Genomic DNA, 13,708 nt, shown 5'->3' on the forward strand with positions numbered 1-13,708 from the left:
ATTGATGCTACTATCAACCTAGTGACAGACCCTGCGGCCGTTCCAGTCCCGGCTCCTGCAGCCACTCCAGCTCCAGCTCCCGCAGCCGTCCCAGCTCCAGCTCCCGCAGCCGTTCCGGCTCCAGCTCCCGCAGCCGTTCCGGCTCCAGCTCCCGCAGCTGTCCCGGCTCCAGCTCCCGCAGCCGTTCCAGCTCCCGCAGCCGTTCCAGCTCCCGCAGCCGTCCCGGCTCCAGCTCCCGCAGCCGTTCCGGCTCCAGCTCCCGCAGCCGTTCCAGCTCCAGCTCCCGCAGCTGTCCCGGCTCCAGCTCCCGCAGCCGTTCCAGCTCCCGCAGCCGTTCCAGCTCCCGCAGCCGTCCCGGCTCCAGCTCCCGCAGCCGTTCCGGCTCCAGCTCCCGCAGCTGTCCCGGCTCCAGCTCCCGCAGCCATTCCAGCTCCCGCAGCCGTTCCAGCTCCCGCAGCCGTCCCGGCTCCAGCTCCCGCAGCCGTTCTGGCTCCAGCTCCCGCAGCTGTCCCGGCTCCAGCTCCCGCAGCCGTTCCAGCTCCCGCAGCCGTTCCGGCTCCAGCTCCCGCAGCCATTCCCACTCCTGTGGCTGGGTCAGAGAAACGAACTGTAGCAGTGCAAGTTGCCCCTGCAGAGGGTACTCCAACCCCTGTAGCAGACCCTGTGGCTGGGTCAGAGAAACGAACTGTAGCAGTGCAAGTTGCCCCTGCAGAGGGTACTCCAACCCCTGTGGCAGACCCTGTGGCTGGGTCGGAGAAACGAACTGTAGCAGTGCAAGTTGACCCTGCAGAGGGTATTCCAATCCCTGTGGCAGACCCTGTGGCTGGGTCGGAGAGGCGAGCTGTAGCAGTGCAAGTTGCCCCTGTAGAAAAGGTGAATTATTTATAGCCCGATGGGCCCATGACACCTCAGGCCATCAAGGTAGAGATGCAACATACAGATGGGCTCGTGACCGAGGGGTGGACCTGACCATGGACACTATAGCACAGGTTATTCATGATTGTGAAACATGTGCTGCAATTAAACAAGCCAAACGGTCAAAGCCTCTCTGGTATGGAGGACGATGGCTGAAATACAAATATGGAGAGGCCTGGCAGATTGATTACATCACACTCCCCCAAACCCGCAACGGCAAGCGCCACGTACTTACAATGGTGGAAGCAACCACCGGATGGCTGGAAACATATCCTGTGCCCCATGCCACCGCCCGGAACACTATCCTGGGCCTTGAAAAGCAAGTCCTATGGCGACATGGCACCCCAGAAAGAATTGAGTCAGACAATGGGACTCATTTCCGAAACAACCTTATAGACACTTGGGCCAAAGAACATGGTATTGAGTGGGTGTATCACATCCCTTATCATGCACCAGCCTCCGGGAAAGTTGAACGATACAATGGACTGTTAAAGACTACACTGAAAGCAATGGGTGCTGGGACATTCAAAAATTGGGAAACACATCTGGCAAAGGCCACCTGGTTAGTCAATACTAGAGGATCTGCCAACCGAGCTGGACCTGCCCAATCAAACCTGTTACGCACTGTAGAAGGGGATAAAGTTCCTGTAGTGCACGTAAGAAACATGCTGGGTAAGACAGTCTGGGCTACTCCCGCCTCAGGAAAAGGCAAGCCCATTCGTGGGATTGCTTTTGCTCGGGGACCTGGATGCACTTGGTGGGTAATGCAAGAGAATGGGGAGGTCCGGTGTGTACCTCAAGGGGACCTAATACTGGGTGAGAATAGCCCATGAGTTGAATTATAATATGTTAATTATCATATAACACTGTATGTCATCGCTACCATGGTTGCTATATATCATAGATGAAAATGGTGATTAATTAGAAAGTATTGGAAAGAGTGTAACCTGAGCATGACATAAATGGTATGGAATAAGGGGTGGATATCTGTCCTGGTTTCAGTTAGGACAGAGTTAATTTTCCTCCTAGTAGCTGGCAGGGTGCTATGTTTTGGATTAGAATGAGAAGAGCGCTGATAACATGCTGATGTTTTAATTGTTGTAGAGCAGTGCTTACACCAAGCCAAGGACTTTTCAGCCTCTCTCTGTCCTGCTAGCGAGCAGGCTAGGGATGCAGCAGAAGCTGGGAGGGGACAGACCCAGGACAGCTGACCCAAACTGGCCAAAGGGGTATTCCATACCATCTGATGTCATGCTGAACAATATATAGGGGTGGCTAGCCGGGGTGGAGGTGTGGCCGGCTGCTCGGGGATAGGCTGGGCATCGGTCAACGGGTGGTGAGCAATTGCATTGTGCATCACTTATTTCGTACACATTATTACTATTAATACTATTATTATTATTGTTGTTGTTGTTATTCTTTTCCCTGTCTTAATAAACTGTCTTTATCTCAACTCACAGGCTTCACTTTCCCGTTTCTCTCCCCCATCCCGGAGAGGGAGGGGGGAGGGTGAGCGAACGGCTGTGTGGTGTTTGACTGCCAGCCGGGCTAAACCACAACAGCAAGGTACAATAAGCAACAGGGTGAAAATCACATGCAGAATTACGATTGTAAAGTAGCGTGCCTACTAGAATCTACATCAGTCAACAAGCCACTAAGCGCTAGGGATGTTGCTTCGCAGCGATGCTGCTTTTCACTCCCACAGCACAATCACACAATCACGCAAAGAGGCCTCTTGCACTTCTCATTCATACCACTAGAAAATATCACTTAAAATAATTTGTCCGCGGCTTCAGGAGGTCCTTGTCTACTCCCGTGGTGAGCGGCTGAGAGTGGAGACCCCTCTGAGGAAAATGCTCGGGGTGCACCTAGGGGCGTCCGTTCCACAGTCGATCCCACAGCCGAGCAGAGTGGCTCCTGGCGCAAGGAAGGATGCTATTATAGTTTTTTATAATGACAGCAAAGAGATGCATTGCAGTAAGGAGCAAGTGTGGTGTTGACCATTTGTTTCATGATTTGGTTTTTTGCCTGAGCAATTAAACCTTCCACATGCTGTTGCTGTTACACATCCCAGGATATCTAATTCCTGTGGCTCTAGGGGTGCTTGCGGCAAGTAGACAGTCCAGTCTTTGTTATCTGCCGGGTTCCCCACCAGACATGTCGTGAATGGGTCGTTAGCACTAGCCCGGGACAGGCACATCGCTTCTTGTCCTGTCATGTTGGCGAGGGTGACCCAGATGTTGCGGCGTGGCTGGATGGAGACCCAGGGCTGGCAATAACCGATGACAGCGGCGATTGTGAGGAGGAGGCCAACCATGGCATTACCCCCCTTGATGGTACCCATCTTGGTCCGTGACCTGTGGAGACACAAGCATACCCTCGACCCCAAGTTATTAGAGGCTGGGGTCCCTCCCAAAGACCTGTATTTAAATTTTTTACTATTACTAAGGCCTGCTCTGACTGTGGCACCCGTGAGAGCGCGGAATTCATATTTTTGTAATGTTTTACTATGGGCGGTACCTCTTTGTGAGGAAAGGGTAATGATAGGTGATTCATTATGTGAAGTGCCTTTCCCAACCTGTTCTGTGGTGTTTCCTGGGTGTCTCCCCCTTTTTGTTTATTTAGCGGTGTTTTCAAGGTGCGATGTGTGCGCTCTACAATGGCTTGACCCGTGGGGGAATGAGGAATGCCTGTGATGTGTCGGATACCCCAAGTTTGAAAAAAGGTTTGAAGGGAGTGACTACCATAGGTGGGGCTACTGTCGGGTTTTATTTCTTTTGGGATGCCTAGCGCCACGAAAGCAACACAGAAGTGAGCCTGGACATGGCGACTAGTTTCACCCACCGCAACTGTCGCCCAAATAGCATGAGAGAAAGTATCTACCGATACGTGAACATATTTCAAGCGACCAAATTCTGGAATATGCGTTACGTCGGTCTGCCATAACTGTAAGGACCGTAGACCTCTAGGGTTTACCATTAAAGACGGGGTCGAAACATGTTGTTGACAGTCAGGACACATTTGGACAATCAATTTGGCGTCAGTGATTGATATAGTGAATTGTTTCGCCAAGACTTTGGCGGATTGATGGAAAAAGGCATGGGATAACCGTGCTTGCTCCAGCACCTTAGGCACCGGGGCAGTCAGGGTCATATTAGTCAGCTGGTCAGCGCATGCCTTACCCTCTGCAAAAATACCAGGTAACATGGTGTGGCTCTGCATGTGAATAATACAATACAGGTGCACTCGCTGCTCTACCAAAAATAACAACTCTTTAAATTTTAGAAACAAGTTTTCCTTTGGGATATGTCTCAAATGTGCCCTCTCAATGCGCTGAGTGACACCTACAGCATATTGCGAGTCCGATACAATATTCAAAGGTACTGGTTTTTTTTTCTTTTTTCCTTTTTTTCTTTTTTTTCTTTTTTTTTCTCTTTTTTGTTTTGTTTGTTTTCTGGGTGCAATGTCCTCGATCACTGCATTGATTCGTCGCAAATCATGCAGTAATCTCCATTTCCCGTTCTTCTTCTTGATAACAAACACTGGTGAATTCCATAGGCTGTTTGGCGGAACAATATGTCCTTGTTGGAGTTGTTCTTGAACCAAGTCCTGCAGACTACTGCTCGGAAAAGAATCAATTGAGCAATTCTAGTTCCCTTTGGTATTGACAATGGTGGAGACCGTGTCCAAGCCAGAGCTTGGATTTGTCCATTATAATCGGCATCAATTATCCCCAGCAAAACAAACAATCCGGTCAAAGTTGTACTTGATCGTCCTAGCAGCAATACACTACAGTCATTCCCAATTGGTCCTTTGACGTTCAATGGAATTTTATGAACGTGAGTACACCACAACGTGGCATCTGTTACTGTGGAGATATCCACTCCGGCACTCCCTCTGGTTCTTGCTGAGAGGGTGTCCACGGTGGTAACTGTGGCAGCGGGGCTGCAGCGCAGAACCCTGCTCCACCGTGGTACTCCATGGGCTGCAGGGGGACAGCCTGCTTCACCATGGTCCTCACCACAGGCTGCAGGGGACTTCTGCTCCGGTGCCTGGAGAACCTCTCCCCCTCCTCCTTCACTGACCTTGGCGCCTGCAAGGCTGTTCCTCACTCCTCTCACTCTCCCAGCTGCTGTGTGGTGCAGCGTGTTTTTTTTTTCCTTTTTTTTTTCCTTTTCTTTTCTCTTTCTTACATCTGCTCCCACAGAAGCTCAAACAACATCACTTATTGGCTCGACTCCGGTCAGCACCGGGGCCCTTACCTAACATGGGGCAGCTTCTAGATTCTTCTCACAGAAGCCACCCCTATGGTCCCCTGCTACCAATACCTTGCCACATAAACCCACTACATTCCAATATGCTCTTACTTTACAATTATCACAATCTTCACAAATTTCACTTACATCAAAAAAAAGAATTCCCCACACCAAAATAAACATAACATCATCACAGCACCGAGGAGGTGGACAATTTACACACACACCACCCCTCGTCCCTTCACCACACTAATATGAAACATATTCCTCACAATTGCTGCTTTCCTAAATTCTTCACAACTATTACATTCATAAAAAAAAAATCCAGTCCATGATTTACCTGTTACTTCTCTCGACTATCATCCTTATCTCAAATTCCTTGAGCCCCACGTTGGGCGAATAAAAACCATAAGAAGTTATCACGGATTTGGGGTAGGAGGTTTAAAGAAACCAATCTTCCAGCAGTATCGGACAATAAATGGCACAGAAACTATAGTAATGCTGATTCGTACTGGAGCAAACAATTTGTGAATAGCATATGCCAACAGAAATGTGCCTGTACCAGCAGCCCTTTTAGATTGCAGCGATGATTCACTGAAACCAAGTTTGAAGAGAACTGCAGTCATATCCACACCACTTGACACAGCCAGGTAGAAGATTCCTAGAGATACTAATGAAATTCCAACATGGAATGAAACCCCTACAGCACCATATTCTTTGAAAACTTTTTTCAGCTGCTGGGATTTATTGAGTTTGTGTTCACTGCTGAGATCTGTGGCTGCCTTTTCAGGGGATCCACCCACATCCTTGGCCGAGCTGCCAGCGGCGACCCGCAGCGCCAGCAGAGGGGCCGGCGGGCTTGGGGGGGGGTCCGGCCGGGGGGGTGGGGGGGGCAGCAGCGGCGGCGGTCGGCGGCGAGCGGGGAGGCGGCGGCGGCGGCGCTTGCGGCCGCGCGGGCTGTCGCGGAGCACGGGCTGTGCGCGGCTCTGCCCGGCCTCGCAGGGCGGACAGAGCGGGGGCCCGCGGGGCCGCGGGCCCGCGCGCAGCAGCAGGCGGAACATGGCAGCGCCCGGTGCGCGCAGGCGGGCGCCCAAACCGGAGAAACGCAGCAGCCGGCGGCGGGGCGGGTGGCTGCCCGGAGCTGACAACGGGGCGGGCGGCGGCGCTGGCGGCAATCGTACGGCACCAACAATTGACCAGTCATAACATTTTCTAACAATGACTGAGTAAATGGTGCGTGTAATCCATATGTAGTCACAGTCTTTCTTAATTCTTTAATTAGGTCCCAGTGGAAGGCATTATATTCATTTGGACCGTTGGGTCGCACCTGCACTGGGAAAGCCATTCCTACCGGGTCCCCGTCCTTCAGCGCTTCCTGGCGCACCAGCTCCCATCGTTGCCGCGGATCGAAAGCTCGGGCCCCCAGGGAGGCGTTATCGGGGGCAGGCAAGGCGGGAGCCGAGGGGGTCAGCGGGGAGGGGCTCTGCGGCGGCGGTCCGCGGCCCTCTTCCTTGTCATCCCCCAGGTCTATCAAATTGCACTGCTCTGGTGACCTTGCAGGCTCTGATCTCAGTTCGGCTGCTTTTACTGCCTGGGCAGCGGCGTTCTGTACTTTCTTTTCTGCCTGCCACGAAAGGCTAGCTCCCATGATTAATGCCCAGCCGCTCACCTGTCCTTCAGGTGATGTCCCGGGGTTGAAGCTGCAGTCCAGCTGCAAGCTTGACTCGTTCGGCTGGGTTCCCTTCGGACGCTCGTGCAGCGCTGCTCCTCCCCTATCACGTCGGGGTCACCATTTGAAGGCACGCACAACACGGACTCCTGATGGCTCTTGAACAGCAGGACCTTTATTGCCATTTTTCACCACTACATATACTTTCCCCGTAGCCCCACACGCTGTCCACACGCCCGAATCTGTCTTACAATTGGTTAGAGACCCTCAGACACGTGCCTCGAGCCAGCCAGCAATTGGCTACTGCCCAAAACTCATCTTTAACACTGTAGCCAATTTACTTGATCTCATCTTCGCTCAAGTTTTTGTTTCTACCGCTGTTTTCCTCATTATCTCTAACTCAGGGACGTGTGAAACAGCGCGAAGCCACCTGCGAATTCCTTTCCCACAAAACAGCACAAAGCTCCCTGCGAATTCTTCTCCCACAACTTTTGGCTTATATTCAGACAGCTATCGACCAATACTCCCAGGTCTCTTTCTGCCAGGCAGCTTTCTAGCTGCTCTTCCCCCAGCCTGTAGCATTGCATGGGGTTGTTGTGCCCCAAGTGCAGGATCCGGCACTTAGCCTCGTTGAACCTCATACAGTTGGTCTCCGCCCATCGGTCCAGCCTATCCAGATCCCTCTGTAGAACCTTCCTACCCTCGAGCAGATCAGCACTTGTGCCTAACTTGGTGTCATCTGCAAGCTTACTGAGGGTGCACTCTTCTGGTGCCTTTGTGTGCTGCGAATAGATGACTAGGGTTGTTAAGTCCGGTGTGGGGGGGTCTTTGGTGGAGAAGAGCTTTTGTCAGGTTGTGCAGGGTTTATTCCTGTGTAAATAAGGGTGTTGGTGAGTTTGGCAGGGAGATCTTTTATGTTGCAAATGTTTGTCCTCCCTATATGCGAGGGCTATATGTTAAAAGGGCATTGAGAGAACGTCTGTCCCTGTTTATGGGGATGGATTTGTGACAATAATGAGTATCACTGTATGTGGAAAGGTGCAGGCTTGGGGAGAATTGTTCTGGGGTGCTTGTCTTTGCATGTGGAGAAGGCACAGGTTTGGAGGAGCAGTGCCAGGGGTGCCTATCCCTGTGTGTCAGTAAGGATAAATGAGGCAGTGGAAAAGCCTGCATGGCAAAAGGGCTATTTCTGGGTACGTTCACCCCTCACCCAATCACCACCCTCTTAACAAAAAGAGTATACAGGTATGCTACCCTGTGCATTCATGAGGGAGCGATACCAGGCAGGGAGTCCTTAAGGGGCCACCCTAGTGAGAAATGCAGAGTGCCATAGAGGTATCCTCCACCCTGAGCTTTGAGGGGATGAGAAAACGGGACCCCTCTTTTCACGCGCATAATGGAGTGGGATATAAGGAATGGCTAGTGCGAAACTAACCCTGTATCTCGAGGGAGACAAAAGTAGACCTGCGCGTGTGTACACATAGTACGCATGCGCTGTACGCATGACACTCGCTCGGCTTCATTCGAACCGCGCTCGGCTATTTCCGTTTCTTTTGTTTTAAACTCCGAGTCGGGGTCGGGGGAGGAAAGACAAAGTGGTTTGGTTTTTTGTTTGTTTTGTTTTTTCTTCCCCCACCCCCCCCCCCCCCCCTTTTTGCGGGGGAAGGGAAAAATAAAAGCAGAACTGGGAGGAAAACGGAGGGGGGAATCACACCCGGAGATAAAAGATTCCTGCTCCTCCCATTTTTCCCAGTAGCCGGGTACAGCGTTGTTCCTCTCCTCTCCTGCCACTGTCGCTCCCGTTTCCTGACAGGTTAGTCTGCCGCCCTACGGTGCTGGACGGGGACGACACCGGGTCGGGTGAGGGCATACGGGGGAAAGGCTGTGCTTGAACTTTCTATGATGCAGAAAATGTACGTTTTTATCTCGGTGGGTTCGATGGTATTTTAATAGATAGTGTGGGTTTTTGTTCTTAACCTCCTCCCCCTGCTGCCGCTCCCCCCCCCCGTTCCCCATGGATGTGCGAGTCTTCTGCTAGCTGTCGGAGTTGTGTGTGTGACTGTATGTGTGCACTTCTGTGCACGTTAATAAGAGGGCATTTTTCAGTGCGTAAGAATACCTTCTTCTTCCCCCCACCCTCTTTTCAATTTTCACCCCTCCCTTTCCTTTTGTAACTGTTAAGCTTCCTGGCTTGCGGAGGAGTGGGAGCACTTCCTTCTTTATGTGTGCATGGTCAGTGTGCCTCTGCATCCTGCCAATAGGCTCTTGTTCTCAAGTTTGCATGGAGACCTTGCATTGCTGTGGATTGGCTTAGGCATGTACCTCAGCAGGGTGATAAGGAACGCTTTCGTGTTTGTGAAGAGGCGATGGAAGAGTTCAGATGGGAGCTGAGTCATGTTCAGAGAGCTTTTCCTCCTTTCCCACTCCTCCGTTAATGGCTTTGCATGGATTAAAACCCCACTGTCTTTTTTGGGGGGAGGGGAAGGAATCTGTCTCTAGTCAGAATGGAGTGGGCATATTCCTTGCTAAATGACCTCATTTATACAAATGTGAGGTTGCAATGCTGCGTGTAGCTTTCAAGTTCCATGAGAAGTAGGACTTGAAGTAGATTTAAAAGATTAGATCTTTCGATTAGATAGATTAGATTTAAAATTATAGATTATAAAATTATAGATTTAAAAAAAATAAGATTAGATTTTATAGATTTAAAAATTTTTAAAATTATAGATTTATAGATTAGATTTAAAAGATTACATAGATTTAAAAAATCCACCACCACCACCCCCACCACCCCCCGGCCCCGAGTGTTTCTAGTTATTTTCTACAAAGGTTGAGTTTGCCAGTGAGTTGTGGTGCTATGGAATAATGTGGCAATTTGTCTCTTGTCGAGAAGTAGCTGATTCCACTTCAGAGTGTCCTGTGAAGAAACTACAGGACACTTAATACTTTAATACTATAGTTATATAATATTTAGGTGCTCTTTACTAGTTCATGTATATTTTGTTTGGGGAAATGTTGTGTACTCCATAATTTTGTGTATGATTAGTCTCAAATCAGTTTAGCTTTTTTTTTTTTCTTTCTTCCCCCTATGCATATGAAATATGGGTGACTGAGAAACCTAGATCTAGAAATTCTGTTTGATAACCCATGTGTGCTCTGGAATGTTCCTTTAAAAGTGTTTTGCTTTGGTATTTTTCAGGAGTCCTGCATAATTGTCTGCATATATTTCTTAAAATTAAGGTTGTGGATAAGAAGATTCACATTTAAAAAATCAATCAAAAAAACACAGATGCTATCTAAACACAGTGTTCATTCTAACTTATAAATTTCACGTGCATAATGATCCTTTTCTGGACTAAAGTAATTTTAGATCAAAATGTTGGTCTCTCCAGGAAGCTACTTCATAAATATATTAAAAATGCATGCAAACTTTAAGCTAGATATGTCTGTAAAGTGAATGTATGTTTTGGGAAAAACACTGCATGTGTGCAGTGTTTTACCCTTTCAGCTACTGTTTTTAATAGGTGATGTGGGCTTACTTAAAAAAAACCTTGTAAGAATGTGAGTGTATAATATTCCTGTTTGTGTATATCTCCCTTCATCCTTTTATATTGGGATAGTGGTCTGACTGGTATGTAGCTTGAGAAAGATACTAAACAAAAGCCTTTATCAGTAGTTCAGCAGTATTTGGTAATGCAACACATAAAAGAATGTTGATGTTCTTGAATGTCCTGTGGTCTAAACTGTTTCCTTTCTGAAATTACTAGTAAAAGGCCGAGTAACAGTTCAAACTCCACCCCTTTGTGATGTGGTAGGTACTCGGTCAAGTTTGAAGGGAGGCCCGAGAAACACAGAATCGTCTAGGTTGGAAGAGACCTCCAGCATCACCTAGTCCAACCTCTGACCTAACACTAACAAGTCCTCCACTAAACCATATCACTAAGCTCTACATCTAAACGTCTCTTAAAGACCTCCAGGGATGGTCACTCAACCACTTCCCTGGGCAGCCCATTCCAGTGCCTAACAACCCTTTCAGTAAAGATGTTCTTCCTAATATCCAACCTAAACCTCCCCTGGCGCAACTTTAGCGCATTCCCCCTTGTCCTGTCACCAGGCATGTGGGAGAATAGACCAACCCCTACCTCGCTACAGCCTCCTTTAAGGTACCTATAGAGAGCGATAAGATCGCCCCTGAGCCTCCTCTTCTCCAGGCTGAACAAGCCCAGCTCCCTCAGCCGCTCCTCGTAAGACTTGTTCTCCAGACCCCTCACCAGCTTGGTCGCCCTTCTCTGGACTCGCTCGAGCACCTCCATGTCCTTGTAGCGAGGGGCCCAAAACTGAACACAGTACTCGAGGTGCGGCCTCACCAGAGCCGAGTACAGGGGGACAATCACTTCCCTAGACCTGCTGGCCACACTACTTCTTATACAAGCCAGGATGCTGTTGGCCTTCTTGGCCACCTGAGCACACTGCTGGCTCATATTCAGCTGACTATCAACCAGTACTCCCAGGTGTTACTCCCAATCTCCCGCTCCACTGCAGAACGCATCTGCCCTGGAGCTGATCGCCTCGGCAAGAGGCAGGAAAGAGGAAAAAAGAAACAACAAAAAATGCTGCGCTTCATAGCAGCTGGGAGAGTGAGAGGAGTGAGGAACAGCCTTGCAGGCACCAAGGTCAGTGAAGAAGGAGGGGGAGAGGTGCTCCAGGTGCCAGAGCAGAAGTCCCCTGTGGCCTGTGGTGAGGACCATGGTGAAGCAGGCTGTCCCCCTGCAGCCCATGGACTACCACGGTGGAGCAGGGTTCCTTGCTGCAGCCCATGGAGGAGACCACGGTGGAGCAGGTGGACCTGCACCGATGGAGGCTGCAGCCTGTGGCAGACCCCTGCCAGAGCAGTTTCCGGGCTGGACCTGTAGCCTGTGGAGAGGAGACCATGCAGGAGCAGGTGACCTGGCAGGAGCTGCTGCCCGTGGGGGACCCAGGTTGGAGCAGTTTGCTCCTGAGGGATGGACCCCGTGGTACGGACCCATATCTGGAGCAGTTCTTGAAGAGCTGCTGCCTGTGGGAAGCCCACGCCGGGTCAGTTCAGCAAGGACTGCATCCTGTGGGAGGGACCCCACAGCACAGGGGACGAGAGTGACCGAGAAGGAGCGATAGAGAAGAAACGTTATAGACTGACCATAACCCCGATTCCCCTGCATCGCTTGGGGGGGAGGAGGTGGAAGAGGGCGGATGGGGGCAAGGTGTTTTTGGTTCTTTTTTTTTTTTTTCCTTTGTTTCTCACTTCTCTAACTTGTTAGTAATAGGCATTAAATCTTACTGTCTCCCTATGCTGAGTCTGTTTTGCCCGTCACGATGATTGTTGAGCAATCTCCCTGTCCTTATTTCAACCCTCGAGCTCTTTTCATTGTATTTTCTCCCCATTCCTCTTTGAGGAGGGGGGGTGAGAGAGCAGTTGTGGTGGAGCTCGGCCGCCCACCCGAGTAACACCATGTCCTGGTTTCAGTTAGGACAGAGTTAATTTTCCTCCTAGTAGCTGGCAGGGTGCTATGTTTTGGATTAGAATGAGAAGAGCGCTGATAACATGCTGATGTTTTAATTGTTGTAGAGCAGTGCTTACACCAAGCCAAGGACTTTTCAGCCTCTCTCTGTCCTGCTAGCGAGCAGGCTAGGGATGCAGCAGAAGCTGGGAGGGGACAGACCCAGGACAGCTGACCCAAACTGGCCAAAGGGGTATTCCATACCATCTGACGTCATGCTGAACAATATATAGGGGTGGCTAGCCAGGGTGGAGGGGGGGCCGGCTGCTCGGGGATAGGCTGGGCATTGGTCAACGGGTGGTGAGCAATTGCATTGTGCATAACTTATTTCGTACACATTATTACTATTAATACTATTATTATTATTATTATTGTTGTTATTCTTTTCCCTGTCTTAATAAACTGTCTTTATCTCAACTCACAGGCTTCACTTTCCCGTTTCTCTCCCCCATCCCGGAGAGGGAGGGGGGAGGGTGAGCAAACGGCTGTGTGGTGTTTGACTGCCAGCCGGGCTAAACCACAACAGCCCATTTGGCGCCCAACGTGGGGCTCGAAGGGTTGAGATATCGACAGATTTGACCAGAGTGTGTTAAACTAAAATTGGTATAAGTATTCGACCTGCTTAATAGTTGCTAGTCACAATGTTGATTGCCTTAATCTCAAGTCTGCTGTGCCTGTTTCCCAAATTGAGTTTTATAGCAAGTTACTTTCTGTATGTGCTCCCTGTCGTGCTGTTTACCCTTTCCGGGCCCTGGTTTAAGATTGTTATGGTACTGTGTGGTGTAACGATGGCTTATGAAATGATGAAGTATCTGGTCATGACTCTAACCTGGTATTTGTACTCAGCACTGTCGTCGACTCTATACTTCGGAAACCATATCTCAGAAACTATTAGCAATTACACCTATTGCCTTTTTTCATCAGGGAGTCAGTCTCTGGAGGGGACAGGGGAAGATATTTTTTCCTACCTGTTCACTCTCCCTTCCTCCTTCACCACCCTCTTATCCCCCGAGCTAGTTACGGTAGCTCTCCAAGATGTTGAATATCCTTGGGATACTCAGACCAGCATGTTCTTGTTGTTATGTCTCCTGAATGCGCTTCAGGTTTTGTTTAAGGTTAAACAACTACTTAGGAATCTCATCCGGAGATCTGTCTTGAGGCGGGATATTTGCGAGTGGCAGGGAGTGTGGGAGGATATGGGCAGGTTTCTAGGGCAGTGGGCACCTCCAGTGTTTTGGACATTCACCCCTGAACAACTGCAAAATCCTAAAAAACTGGTAGAATGCTTGAAAAAAAGGTGTCATGACTCTGGCAGTTCCAAAGTGACACAA

The 13,708-nt window shown here is 49.8% G+C and overlaps 1 protein-coding gene across 4 annotated transcripts in view; it reads left to right on the forward strand.

Moving 5' to 3' along the window:
• Window positions 1-8,409: 8,409 nt before the first annotated feature.
• LOC121062913 (polycomb group RING finger protein 3-like) overlaps window positions 8,410-13,708 on the forward strand; it is a 144,155-nt gene continuing 138,856 nt past the window's right edge. For all 4 annotated transcript variants that reach the window (XM_040543211.1, XM_040543213.1, XM_040543212.1 and 1 more), the window contains exon 1: window positions 8,410-8,753. The gene's annotated coding sequence lies outside the window, so the exon portion shown is untranslated. The remainder of the gene's footprint in view (window positions 8,754-13,708) is intronic.

This window comes from Cygnus olor (genome assembly GCF_009769625.2).
Source record: "Cygnus olor isolate bCygOlo1 chromosome W unlocalized genomic scaffold, bCygOlo1.pri.v2 SUPER_W2, whole genome shotgun sequence".
NCBI lineage: Eukaryota > Metazoa > Chordata > Aves > Anseriformes > Anatidae > Cygnus > Cygnus olor.